Source organism: Globicephala melas, chromosome 3, assembly GCF_963455315.2.
Source record: "Globicephala melas chromosome 3, mGloMel1.2, whole genome shotgun sequence".
NCBI lineage: Eukaryota > Metazoa > Chordata > Mammalia > Artiodactyla > Delphinidae > Globicephala > Globicephala melas.
In genome coordinates, this window is record NC_083316.1 from 41,685,463 (window position 1) to 41,700,541 (window position 15,079).

Here is a 15,079-nt window from a genome sequence, read left to right on the forward strand (position 1 = left end):
CCTTTTCTCAAGTAAGGTCACATTCTGAGGTACTGGGGGCTAGGACTTCCACATGTAACTTTTGGGGAGGAGGGAAAATTATTTAACCTATAACATTTCACTTAGGGCAGCATTTCATGTACAAGGTATCAGAGACCAAAGAATGGAAGCAAGAAGCAAGGACATAGAGAAGTAAACCTAGAATTGGGAAGCGCTTCAGATTTCATCTTTCAAGAGAGAGAAGTAACAAACCTGCACCCAGAGAAGGAAGTGGAGGATGTTTTGGTGGTGATGAGGTAAGGTTAGACTGGGAGGGATATAGATTAATACGGAATACCTCATGCCTATAGTGACTCATTGGACGCACCGACCTGCATGGATGGTCCTATCTTCTTTCTCAGGCTCACCATCCCTTCAGATCTCCAGTTGCCCAGGGCTGGAGTGGGGATTGATATAGGATGCCAGTGGAAACAAGTAGAACGAAGAGCCTAGCTTCTTCTCTGTCTAGTGAACATGAACAGGATTGGACAGTAGAGAGAGTTTGGAAAGAGGAAGAAAGTCAGGCTCAGCACCCTGATTTCCCCTCCTACCTCCACGGGGTGCAGTGAGGGGCTCGCAGTTTGGAGTTGAATGGTGGCAGTGAGTCTCTGCCCCACTTCCTCTCTTGGTCTCCTGAGATCTGAAGCCCTGCAGATGCCCCAGCTCCACCGAACACTCGGAGGGCAGCAAAGTAGCAGCAAGTGGCTTCTGGACCCAGGATGGCAGAGGAGACCATCAAGGTCCCTTGCAGACATCCATCTCCTTGCATTGCCATCCCAAGAGAAGGGAGGCGTGTCTCCACGGCAGCAGTACTAGTGGGTGCAGACCAGCCACGATGTCATAAGGGCCCCTGGTGAACCTAGCTCTATCCCAAAACAGGGGAGGAGAAGAGTCTTTCATTGACTGCATTTCTAGTCAGAAGAGGCAATTAAGGTACTGAATTGAGCTAAATTCAGTACCTGAAATTACTGTAAATGAACAGGATTAAGGTTTCCCTGTCAAAGTAGGAAATCAGAATCAGAGACATGATTGATTATAAATTCAATGAGAAAGTTGAGCGTGCAAAAATGAATCTTCTTATTCTATTATGATTTCATTATTTAGCACTTACTATGTGCCATGGAATAGCCTGAACACATTAATTTGCACCACAAATCAGTGGGTCTTACTATTCCCATATTACAGATAAAAAGACTAAGGCCTAGTGAAGTTGAGAAACTTGAACTAAAAACTAAGTGTGGGGGAATTGTATGGTATGCAAATTTTATCTCAATAAAGCTGTTACAAAATAAAATAAAATGAAAGAAGTCTGCTTGATAGTAAAGCCTACATACCATATATACTAGGAAATATCTTGCTTAACTGGTGCTGTTGCTGGTAGCAAGAAAGTGGATTGTCCTCATTTACATTTTTCTTGTTTAGGAGAGTGTACGTATATTATCAACTTAGTTATAAAAAGTTCCAAGGCCAGGGTCTGAAACAAAGTGATGTCAGTTCTGCCTTCCTGTATTCTGGGTGATGTGTCTTCCATGGAGGGTCATATTATCTCCTCAGAGCACAAAGGCCAGACCAAAGCCTGCTTTGCTTAAAGGGGAAATGGGAAAATTCACTATCTTGTTGGACATTATTTAGATCCATCACTTTTTGAAACCATGCTTTATGCAATTTTGATGAAATCTTAATTTAATCCCTTTTAGTTGAAGTTGCCGGTACTTCTTTGAAGATGGAATCATAGAATATACTAGGAGAACTCACTCTGTTTTCATATGCCACTAAAAGCAAATAAATTATCACCTTATAAGATTTATGAAAAAATATTCATACCGATTTTTTTCTAAGTCTTTTGTAAATTGACAAGCATGGTGACCCCTTTGTTTCATAATTTATGGTAATGGATTCAAGTTGTATCTCATTTTATTACATATTCTCTTAGAGAAATTACTTGATGTGGGCCTTCAAAATGGATACTTGTCGAAATGACAAATTTGAAAGCCTTGTGAGAGTTTTGTTCACAAGCCTTAAGAGGAACGAAGGCGATATTTCAAAGTCCTTTAATTATCTCAGATGATGTGATAGGGAAAATAATATGCTAAATGCCAAAGCAAAACCATACATTGGGATGAAGTCAGTTGTTACATATACAATGGATTCTTTTCTCTTGAAAACCGTGGTCTGGACACATTTCAGTAACTTTCTTCTTTAGACACAAGCAGCGAACCACAGAGAAACCATGAGGTCTGCGATTCTGCAGGGGGCACTTTCAAAATGCTGACTTGCTACCACGGAAGGTTGCCCAGGGTACAGAGCAAAGTGAAAAATGTAAATTGTCCAACAATGTGTACAGTGTAGACCATTCACAAGGGGAAAACAGATATGATATGGTATATTATGATTTGATACAATACTTCATTATAAACATAGAAAGGCAATTCTGAAAAGACCCCAAAGAAGCATTTAATACTTGTTGCCTTTGGAAAGAATAAATTGGGAATGATGGTATCTTTCACATATTATAGTTAAAAAGATTTTGTGGTAAAGATAAGGAATATTAAAATTAACAAGTAAAATAAAAATAAAACAAAAATAGAGAGTAGCCACTTCATAAAGAATAGCAGGCTGGGCAGGGGTGCTGGGTTTGTCCCTTGGAAGTGGACCCCAGAGCACATCACTTGCTGAGGCACCAGCAATAGGTTGACTGCTCTCTGTCTGAACGTCATCATGTGCTGGTTGATCCCTATTGACCCTTTGTATCATCCACTGAGCCTCCAGGAGATGACAGCACACTGCACCCCTTCCATATCTGTCTACGTTTCTGACATAGTAATAACAGCACATATAAAAGACTAAGGATGATGCTGGTGGCTGTTGTTAGAATGTGCATCATAGCATTTCAGTAGATATTTAAGTTCACTAAAACTGAAAAAAAATCACAGGTAAGAACAATTTTTGATTCAAAAGAAAGAATATTGCAGTGTTGTGATAACCAACAAACAAAAAGCAGATTTTGGAAAAGTTAAGTTTTGACCTTCTCCTGAACCCACCATCCTGCTGATCTGGAATACTGAACACATGTATTCTAGGAGACTTGTAGAATGCTGTTTGATTTATTTTACTTCACTGTTTAAACTGTATGCTTTTATTTTTAAAAAAAAACTGCATATTCATGTGGGAAAAGAAACATCTGTTTTCAAGACATTCTAAAATTTCTTATAAATGCCATTTCATCCTTGATATTCCACCTCCCTCCAGCTGTAGATTTTATATACTGGTTGAGAATAATAAATGGTGGTATATTTTAAAAAATCAGTGTTGATGGGTTCCAACATCAAATCAAAAGATGGGTATTTCCAGTGAAAGATTTCAAAGGTACTAAAAATAACACTTGATTTTATGTTTTAAAAAATAAAGTATAAGATTTTGAAAAAATTGACAAAGAGTCAGGGATAGGCTGCAAAGTAGATATATCTTCAAGCAAATATCTCTTAACTGTGTATCTCCTAGTTGGGATGCTTTGCTCTGCTCTGATTTCTCAGATGTGACAGGTCCAGAGGACAAGCTTCCTTTCCAAACTACAATAGAGAAAACCGGACTCTGGAGATGTGGCCTCGTTTATATATTTCTATCCCTTAAGAATGCTATGTTTATTCCTACCCCAGGGCTTTTACACTTACTCTTCCTTCTGCTTGGAATGCTTTTTCCTAAGATCTGCAGGTAGCTGCCTTTGTTTCACCATGTAGGTATGTGACAGGTAGAATAATCATCCCTAGTGATACCCATATCCTAATCCTCAGAACCTTACATGGCATGAGGGACTTTGCAGATGTGATTAAGGATCTTGAGATAAGAAGATTATCCTGGATTATTTTGGTGGATCCAAGGTAATCACAAGGGTTCTTTATAAGTGTTAGAGGGAGACAGGAGAGTGAGTGTCAAAATCAGAGATTTGAAGATGCTACTCTGCTGTCTGTCTACTCTGCTACTCTGCTTTGCAGCTGCAGGATGAAGCCACAGTTAAGGAATGCAGGCACCTTCTAAAAGCTGAGAAAGGCAACTAGAGCCTTCAGAAGGAATGCTGCCCTGCTGACAACTTGGTTTTAGCCCAGCGAGACCTGTGTTGGACTTTTGACCTCCAGAATCATGAGATAATACATTTACATTGTTGTTTTAAGTCATTAAGTTTCTGGTAATTTATTACAGCAACAATAGGAAACTAATACAAGGTCTTAACTCAAATGTCATCTCTTAGAGGGAAACTCTTCATACCCTAACTAACTAGTCACTCTCTACCACATTATCCTTGTTTAGCCTCTCCATAGTATTTACCAGTACCTGAAAATATTTTAGACAATAAGCGCGTTAAAAACACTTTTTCCTTCTATTAGCGTATGAACTCCTTAGGGACGGCACTTGCTCACCACTGTAGCCCCAGCACCTCGAATAACATCTAGCACATTATAGGTGCTTATGAAAATGCGTAATGCTCCTCCCTGTAGAGTCTTTCTTCCTCCTCCTTTTCTAGAATATACCTGCAGGAAGAGAAAAAAATAGTTTTTCATTTTAAATGTTTGTGTTTATTGCCAAACAAACCATTTTGAGCCACTTCTAAATTCCGGGTGGGAGTGAGAGTCCTCCTGATACCCTCCTCTCTCCTGCTTGCCTTGCTTCCCGAGATTGGGAATGAGTCAGGCCAAGCTAGTTATTCCAGAGTTCCATCAGATTGTTCAAGCCAAGAAGAGGCTGAAATTTCAAGAGTCAAATCTCTGGTAAATTTCCTGAAGGACATAACTTGGGCCTGAGCTTGATGTACTTCCTGATATGATATCATCGTTCATTTGTGACTTATTGGAAGCCCTCCGTGGGCATGTATGGCAGAAGAAGTTGGTGGGTGGGGTGAGTGAGGCATTTGACAAATGCCTGCACTTGGCCCAGAGGGTCCTGCCTTCCTTGGCCACTGTGGACTTGTCCAGCCTCATCTTTACCCTCTCTTCTCCATGTAGGTTATGTTCTTAGGCTCCCTAGAATCCTTGCTGCTCCCTGGAAATGCTGTCCTTTTATGCCACATGTCTTCCTCATGCTGTGTCTGAGCCTGGAAGGTCTGTCTCCTTGTCCACACAGCAAACTCATGGTCTCCCTTCAGAGACAGATCTCCTCTTCTGTTCCCTGACACATCTATCCTGGGTAACCTGCATTGACTAACAGCTGTAACAGAGGTACGTAGGCATTGTTGCTGTCCTGTGCAGGAACACTGTCTAGTGCACTCTGGAATCCCTAATGCCTAGCACAGGGACTGACACAGTCATTTGCTGGAGGAAGGAATCTCTGGCCCGTATTAGACTGGACCAGGGCCATTCACCGTTCATCTCTGTATTTCAGAAAAATACAGAGCGGCCCAGAGTGCACTGAATACATGTTTAATGACTAGACTTGAGGTAAATGGTATGGGAAGCTATTATTCTTAGCTTGTAAGATTTTTAGTTTGGCACATAGCCGTCTAAAACTTTTCTCCACTTTACACGTAGTTGTGGCCAAATGACCAAGTTCTGGCCAATGAAATGTGAGCAGAAGTGTCATGTGGCAGCTTCTAGGAACTTTCATCAAGAGAAGGATGACATATGCCCTTTGACTCTTCTTTGGGTCCTGTCTCCCATCGTCCTATCTGGAACATGGATGCCTCTAGTCGTGCAGTGTCAAAATCCCAATGCGGTATCCTGGGGCTAGTGATGGCAGGACACTATTGACACCCCCAGCCTGGGACAAAAGAAATGAGTGGTCATTGGCATCTTGAAGAAGAGGGTTGTGTGGAGAGGGCCATTCATCAAGAGCCATATCAGGGAGAGCATCAGTCAGCCTGCAGGGAGATAGCTAAGGGATTAAATATCTGACCTCACTTTCCTCCATCCTCAAGTCAATGTTCCCCATAAACTGAACCAAGTGGAAATTTTAAGGCAAGGGAGCCCATTGATGTGGGGACTCCAAGGGCACAGCAGGAGGAAGAGGATGGAGAGAGGATTTGTCTGGGTAAACAGAAGATATTCAGCACACTTGGGTAGACTTGTTTTCTCATTTTATTTATTTATTTATTTATAAAATAATATTTGGAATTTATTTATTTATTTTTGGCTGCATTGGGTCTTCTTTGCTGCGCACAGGCTTTCTCTAGTTGCAGCGAGTGGGGGCTACTCTTTGTTACGGTGCACGGGCTTCTCATTGCGGTGGCTTCTCTTGTTGTGGAGCACGGGTTCTAGGTGCGTGGGCTTCAGTAATTGGGCACAAGGGCTCCGTAGTTGTGGCTCGCGGGCCCTAGAACGCAGGCCCAGTAGTTGTGGCTCACAGGCTTCATTGCTCTGCGGCATGTGGGATCTTCCCAGACCAGGGCTCGAACCTGTGTCTCCTGCATTGGCAGGCGGATTCTTAACCACTGCACCACCAGGGAAGTCCTTGTTTTCTCATTTTAAAAACAAGGAAATAAGATGAAAACAATCTCTACTTTTCTTTCTGGTTGTTATATTCGGAGTGGATTTTCTGCATTAACTGGTTTCACTTTCTCAGTCCTTTATGCTGGGCTACAGGGCAATAGCAGTCAAGCACTCCAGAGTATCAGATATTACAGACCAATGTCCCAACTCAAAATCATATTAGTTGGTAAAGAATATGTTAAATTTAAAAGTCCAGAAACAGATCCACACACATATGAACCATTCATTTTATGACAAAAGTGACACTGCAGAGCAATGGGAAAAGGATAGTCTTTATAATAAATCATGCAGGATCAGTTGTATAACTTTATGGAAAAAATAAATACTAACCTGTACCCTATACACAATTCCATATGGACAGTTGAGCTACATGTAAAACAAAACAAAAAATAAAACTTCTAAAGAAAACATAGGAGAGTATCTTCATGATGTTGGTGTAGAGCAAAAGTACGGACAAAAGATTTGAACAGCACTTCCCATATGGTCCATAAATGTAAGAGAAGGGTTCAGCCTCATCAGTTATTATCAGAATGACTAACATGACAAAGTTATGCAATGATCATTTCACAGTTGTCATTACATACTGACAATTACAAGGGTTGGTAAGGATGTAGAGCAACTGGAACTCTTACATACGGCTAGGGAGTGTGGAGATTGGTACAATCACTTTGGAAAACTGCTTTCTAGTATCTAATAAAGTTGATCATACACAGAACCCATGACCCAGAACAGCTAGGAACATCCACAAAAGATATGCATGCGTATGTTCGCTTAAAGACATATATACTCAAGAATATTCATAGCAGCATTCTCTTTAAGAGCCGACAATTTAAAACAGCCCAAGTGGAAATCAATAGTAGAATGGATATATGACTTGGGGTGTATTTATATAATGAAATACTAGTACAGAGCAATAAAAATGAATAATCGCTACATGCAGCAACAAGCTTGAATCTCATAAAAAATACGCAGAAAAGTATATACAGAATTACTACATTTATACAGACTTTAAAAATAGGCAAAGCTGTAATCAGTGGTGTCAAAAAGCAGAGTTATGCTTTCCTTTTGGAGGGATATAGGGTCTGGCTGGGGCATGAGGGCAACTAATTGAGGCTGGTAAATTTTTTTTTTTTTTTTTTTTTTTAGGTACGCAGGCCTCTCACTGCCGTGGCCTCTCCCGCTGCGGAGCACAGGCTTCGGGCGCGCAGGCTCAGCGGCCATGGCTCGCGGGCCCAGCCGCTCCGCGGCATGTGGGATCTTCCCGGACTGGGGCATGAACCCGTGTCCCTTGCATCGGCAGGCGGACTCTCAACCACTGTGCCACCAGGGAAGTCCAGAGACTGGTAAATTTTTGTTTCTTGATGTTGGTCATGGTTCTGTGGGTGTGTTCACATATGAAAGCTCTTTGAGCTGGACACTAGTTTATGTTTGTTTCTGTAAATAAAGACTTACTGACATCAATAAGTGTTATCATTTAATACAGCTTTTTCCTTTTTAAAAATAAAAGCTGGGGCAGGAACCCAAACACCAGCCCTTTGCTTTTCAACACTAATATAAAGATCAGGATTAGAGCATGTCTGTATTGCCATTGAGGAATTAAAAGCAGTGAATGATTTCAAACAGGCTTTCTGTGAACAGGTGTTCAAAACCAGAAAGGTTTCCTAAGTCATTTGTGAAATCAACTTTCACTGCAGTCTAGAGCCCCGGTACTCTGTCAGGAATCATATGCAATGAGATTTTTTTTTTTTCGCCCACATTTCTGTCTGCTAAAGAAAATAAAACTATTTGACAGAACAAAAAATTGTCTTAAATGAAAACATGTCAAAAAAAAGGGCAGCATTATTCTCAACTCTGAGTGCCTCAGAGAAAAAGAATATGAGGTTTAAAATAAAGAGTTCTCTGTCCTGAGAAAGATTAAATTTTTACCTACTCTCTCAGCAAGCTCATTTATTAAGTTCCAACTATTTCTAACCAGTAACTTAGGTGACTTACCAGAAAGACACATCAACATAGACTAATGATAAAAATAGCAACCATAACCAAAACACCCAAAACAAGAGCCATGTTAAAGATGAGTGAGAGGCAGTTTTACCGTAAAGTCTATCTACACCGAATTTACTCCAGCTGTGTACCACATTTCACTCTTACTACCCTAGTGGTCAAGGTGAAAGAGAAATTTAATAAATTATTTAGCTCTCCTTTAAGAAAAAAGAAAGAAAGAAAATGAAGGGAGGAAGTGTGCTAGTCCAACATGAGGGACAAACATATCCAGCATATTAAGAGAAATTAATCAGGAGGATTGTTTATATAAGGTTTTTAAATTTATTTATTTATTTATTTATGGCTGTGTTGGGTCTTCGTTTCTGTGCGAGGGCTTTCTCTTAGTTGTGGCAAGCGGGGGCCACTCTTCATCGCGGTGCACGGGCCGCTCACTATCGCAGCCTCTCTTGTTGCAGAGCACAGGCTCCAGACGCGCAGGCTCAGTAGTTGTGGCTCACGGGCCTAGTTGCTCCGTGACATGTGGGATCCTCCCAGATCAGGGCTCGAACCCGTGTCCCTGCATTGGCAGGCAGATTCTCAACCACTGCGCCACCAGGGAAGCCCTATATAAGGTTTTTAAACATTATAATAAAAACTGTCATTATAGCCAGTTTTATAGTGTATAAATTATCTCTGGCAAAAGGCAAAGCCATAACAATATTAAATCATGGTTTCTTTTTTTCTTTTTTTTTTAAATCATGGTTTCTTGAAGGCACAGTGTAATACATGTGTTCCTGATGATTTGACTTGGCATTGAAGTGATTCTGTAGTGTCCAGGGCAAGCGATGGGTCTGTGTAACCCAGGTGCCTTGGCCATAACACTCTGGGGCAAAAGTAGAGCATTGCAGCATGGTTTGTCCGACAGCTCCCAGCTGACACCGCAGAGCCCTCCCTGGTGTTCATGAGCATCCCCGGGGATGGCTGTGTGTGCTCTCCTGTATGGCCCTCTCACCTACCACGTGACTCCTGCACCCAGCTTTCCTCCTCTATGGCTCCCTGTGGTGATGTTTGTGTTTGGGCGTGACGCATTCATTTCCACTGAAGATACCGATGTTACTGAGCTGTGACAGCCGTGCTTCAAAGCACTTATCATGGATTACTGATCTCTCTCTCTCGTGCCTACTGAATGTGTTGTTTCCCTCCCAATTTGTCTTCCCAGATTGGGCTCAGGTGGTCTTAGCACAAACTCTATCCATCCTGGGTTCCAACCCAGTCAGAGGCACCATAACTCCCTCCTGTGCTCTCCTCTGTGCCATTGAACAGCTGCCACTGGGGCTCCCAATATGGTCACCTTCTTACATCTTTACTGTCTCCTCTCCTTTGGGATCTAATCCCTGTGGGCAAGACCAGAAATGTTCTGATTCAGAGCAAAGTGTGGGGCTTATCATTTTCCTCTCTGAACCAAGTTGTGTACCAGATATGCTTTCCCTAGAAAAAGCCTGTCCCGGGAGGGGGGATTATCTGCCAGGAATGCCAGGTACATGTGAATCCAGGGGGAACATAGTTTGAACTTGAGCAGAGACTCCAGCAGTAACAGCATGTCCCTAATACCATTCCTCCCAAATATTTGTCTGCTGCTTAGATCTTGTCTAAAGCCAAGCTCTTGCAGAAAGTGCACATTCTTCTTCTGATCTTGCATCATCCCAGAGCGGCACCTCCATTTAAATAACTGTAGTCACAGTTGCTTAATGCCTGCTTCACACTGGGCACTTTGAGGCCCTATTTCTGCTTTTCACAATCACTCTGCAAGAGAAGTGCTGTTATCCAAATTTTAACAATAAAGAGGTTATTGCTGAATCACATGGTAGCTCTATTTCTAATTTTTTGAGGAATCTCCGTACTGTTTTCCACAGTGGCTACACCAATTTACATTCTCACCAACAGTGCACAAGGGTTCCCTCTTTTCCACATCCTGGCCAACACTTGTTATTTGTTGTCTTTTAATAATAATCATTCTGACACATGTGAGGTGATAGCTCGTCGTTTTGATTTGCATTTTTCTGATGACTAGTGATGTTAACCATCTTTTAATGTGTTTCTTTGTCATCTGTGTGTCTTCTTAGGAAAAATATCTATTCAGATCCTCTGCCCATTTTTTAATTGAGTGATTTTTCTTTGATGTTGAGTTGTATGAGTTCTTTGCAATTGCACTCCTTGGTATTTATCCGAAGAAAACAAAAACACTAAATAGAAAAGATATATGCACCCCTATGTTCATTGCAGTGTTATTTACAATAGTCAAGATATGGAAGGAACCTAAGTGCCCATAAATTAATGAATGGATAAAGAAGATGTGATACACACACACACACACACATGCGCGCGCGCGTGCGCGCAGAATGGAATATTACTCAGCCATGAAAAAGAATGAAATCTTGCCATTTGTGACCACATGGATGAAACTAGAGGGTATTAGCCTAAGTGAAATAAGTCAGAAAGAGAAAGATAAATACTGTATGATTTCACTTATAATGTGGAATCTGAAAAATGAAACAAATGAACAAACAAAACAGAAATAGAGTCATAGATAGAGAACAAACAGGTGGTTTCCAGAGGGGAGGGGAGTAGGGGGAGGAGAAAAATAGGTGAGGGAGATTAAGAGGTACAAACTTCAAGTTATAAAATAAATGAGTTATAGGTATGAAATGTACAGTGTAGGGAATATAGTCAATAATTATATAATATCTTTGTATGGTGACAGATGGTAACTAGACTTATGGTGATGATCATTTTCAAATGTATAGAAATACCAAATCTCTGTGTTGTGTAACAGGAACTACCATAATGTTGTACATCAATTACACTTTAAAATCAACCAGCCAACCAACCAAACAAACAAACTCATAGAAAAAGAGATCAGATTTTTGGTTACAAGTGGCGGGGGCTTGGGTGAAGGGGAATTGGATGAAGGTGTTCAAAAAGTACAAACTTCTAGTTATAAGATAAATAAGTACCAGGGATGTAACATACAACATGATAAAAATAATTAATACTGCTGTGTGTTATATATGGAAGTTGTTACGGGAGTAAATCCTGAGTTCTTATCATAAGGAAAATTTTTTTCTATTTCCTTAATTTTGTATCTGTATGAGAGGATGGATGTTCACCAGACTTACTATGGTAATCATTTCATGATGTATATAAGTCAAATCATTATGCTGTACACCTTAAACTTATACAGTGCTGTATGTCAATGATATCTCAATAAACTGGAAGAAAAATAAATAATAAAAGATTTTGCACATCAAAATAAATAAATAAAGATGAAGAGGTTAAGTAGTGAGGTTAAGTGACTTGCCCACGGCAACGGTGAGTGAGTGGTAGAGCTATAACTCAAACCCAGATTCGTGGGAAACAAGCCTAGCCCTGTCTTGATGAAAACGGTTCAGTATCATACAGTCCTTGGAAACAGTATCTTCTTATGAACGGCTCTCTTAAGACACATTCAAATAATTTCATCTCCTTCTCTGAGAATTTAAGAGACAGATATGCATTCCCAAACACACAGCCTCTTGAGTCTTGGTATAAAGACTGTTCCTGGCCTTCTTGCCTTTGGACATCAATTTCATGCCATCACCATTTTCTAATTGAAGACAGCTTCCAGATCTAGTATACTAGGAGTATATTCTAGGATTGATCAGTTCAAATTCCTTCCTTTTGCATGGTTCATTCTTATAGAAAACCTTGGGCCTATTCAGGCTGAGAAGGACCCCTCTCCCACGTGTCATGTTAGCACCCCGCCAAAGTCCTTTCCCTGAAATCCACATTTCTTGGTATCTCTCTCTTCCCTTTTCCCACTCCCAGTTCCATTTAGGAATTCCTGTGCAGCTCACACTTGCCTCTGGGGTGGAGTATATAACCATCTTCTTATCATGTGACTGATTAACTCAGCTTAGACCAGGAGTGCCACCCTTGAACTAGATTGAGTCTCAGGACTCTCTACAAGACTGCTGGGGCAAAGATGCTATCTCTTCTTTTTTGGCTAGATCTGAACAAGGAATCGTGTAGCAATGGGAGTTGCTTATGGCTCTCTTGGGACTGTGAGGGGGCCCAATCTTAGAATACAGTCAATACCCCAGAAGACGGTGGAGAAATGGAAAAGAAACACAGTGACTGAGCTGCTGAGAAGGAGCTTGTCTGAAGCAAGTGCTCCCCTGGGGTTTTCAATCATGTGAACCAATAAATTTCCTTCCTTGTTTGGGCCTGATTGAGCCAGATTTTCTGTTGTTTGCAATACAAGCATCTTAAATATACATTGTGCAATGATGAGTCATGTTTTTAACGTTCTCTCACTAGACTGTGGGCTTCTTGACCCCTGAGAGAAAATTGGTTGAATGGATGAATGGGCAAAAGAAGTGAGGAAAGAGAGGCCATTTGCTCTTGTGTGTTGAGGGCTTAAGGCCATTGCCGTTTCACTAGCTATTTGTTTCTCTTCCTGATTCATGGACATTTACCAATTCCTCAAGAATCTTCAGTACTGATATTCATGGTTAGAAACATGTTTATCTTGGTGGTAAGGAGCCCAGCTCCACCAGATATCATTAAATCTTTCAAAGCAAGGAATAACTCAAAGAGAATCCTCAGGATAAACTTGCATCTCTTATCACACAATAAACAGAAGAAGCTTTGACTCACCTATTTTTGTATCAGGGTCTTGGCAATAAAGCACTTGGGACATGGACGCCTGTGGGAGCCTCTCTGCAGGAATGTTGCCAATTGACTCCAAACTCACAGGGACTGGTATCTGGAGGCCTCAACAGCCTCCTGCTCCACAAATAAAATCACAGGGTTGCAAGTGGTGACGGTAGTTTAAGTAGATGTGGGTCTTTTGTCCTTTGCTTTGTGGCTCTAATGAACCGCTGATGCTTTTATGTGCATTTATGTGCACCCCACCCCATACACCCATTCAAGGCAGCAGTGTCGGTCAAGAGTCTCAAAATAAAAAAGTGAGGTTGTCACTGAAGCCCCAGGAGAAAAAGAACCTGTGCAGGGATAGATTTCTTGCTGTTTCCCCTGGTTTTGCTTGCCCTGACTTTTGCCCCCTCCCCCTTTCACACCTCAAAGCCCCCTCCCCTTCACACCTCCCTTTCACCTCTCACACTCCCTTCCCTGCAACACACACAGAGGAACAGCTTTGCTCTTCGGGAAATGTTGGTCAGGAGGAAATGCCCTGGTTTTGGCCTTTGCTTTCACAGCATCAAAGGTCAGGGGCAGTAAGCACTGGGGAGGAAACATTGCATGCATAACTTTGAGTTAGCAAATCGGAATTAGGGCTTTCAGACAGCAGTGATGAGAAAATAATGGGTGACAGATTCTAGGCCGGGCTCTGCCACCATTTTTGAAACTCTTGGCAAGTCCTTATGCTTCTCTGGACCTTGATTTCTTCAATAGCAACACAGGGAGCTTCTGGATAACAAAATAAGGCAAAATGGCTGCTACCATCTCAATACATCCTGCTGGCTACAAGAAAAAAGATGAAAGCTATTTTTTCCAGTTCCTCCAAGGTTTGTCCCACCAACACCTGTAGCTGCCAGGGAGCTTGTCTCCTGAATCCCTTGTCTCATCCCCACAGATGTCCAACAGCCTCCTGTCCTCACTCAGAGTCTCATTTCCAAAAGGCTCATGCTTCCTGCTATGCTGTCTCATCTAGGAATAGATAAAAGGAATATTCACTTGGTATGTGCTATGGTCTGAATGTTTGTATTCCCCCCAAGTTCATATGTTGAAATCCTAACCACCAAAGATGAAGGTACTAGGAGGTGGGGGCCTTTGGGAAGTGCTTAGGTCATGAGGGTGGAGCTTTTATGAGTGGGATTGGTGCCTCATAAAAGAGGCTCCAGAGAAAGCCCTAAACCCTTCCACCATGTGAAGATATATCTGCGACCCAGAAGAGAGCCCTCATGCTGGTGCCCTGATCCCAGACTGCCATCCTCAAGGACTGTCAGAAATTCATTTCTGTTGTTTATAAACTACCCAGTCAGTGGTATTTTATTATAGCTGCCCAAATGAACTAAAGCAGATGTCCAAATTGTGAGAATCACAACTGAAAGACCACCTGAAGGGGTGTCACAAAGAACCATACACCTGAAAAGGAGTACTATCCATCCACCATTCTATCAACAACCATTCATTCATTCACTCGTTCAACAAATATTTATGTTGAATTCATTCCCTCACTCGACATGTATTACACTGCCAAGATTTGGGGCTTCAAGAGTAAATAAGGTGTGGACATTCCTTTCTTGTTGTTTAGTTTAGTGGGAGATACATGTTAATAAGTAGCCCTAAAAACATTACAATGGAATTGCTTTTGACAGAGAAGGCATGGAGTGCTATGTCAGTGCACATGAGGGGCAACTATGTCCCTAGACTTCCAAAGAAAATGATATATAAGGATGAGCAGTAGGAGTTAGCAGAGGAAGAAGGGATGGGGGAGGGTCTACAGGGAGTGTTCCAGGAAGGAACGGCCTGCATCAAGGCCTGAAGGTGAGACCAGACACAGTGGATTACAACAGAGATTGCATGAGGATGGGGGTGTAGATTGC

At 41.6% G+C, this 15,079-nt stretch overlaps 1 long non-coding RNA gene across 3 annotated transcripts in view; it reads left to right on the forward strand.

Moving 5' to 3' along the window:
• The window catches only part of LOC132597067 (uncharacterized), a 165,036-nt gene that overhangs the window by 1,280 nt on the left and 148,677 nt on the right, over positions 1-15,079 (forward strand). For all 3 annotated transcript variants that reach the window (XR_009563378.1, XR_009563376.1, XR_009563377.1), the window contains exons 2-4: positions 126-275; positions 5,016-5,228; positions 7,641-7,837. This is a non-coding gene — a long non-coding RNA (uncharacterized lncRNA). The remainder of the gene's footprint in view (positions 1-125; positions 276-5,015; positions 5,229-7,640; positions 7,838-15,079) is intronic.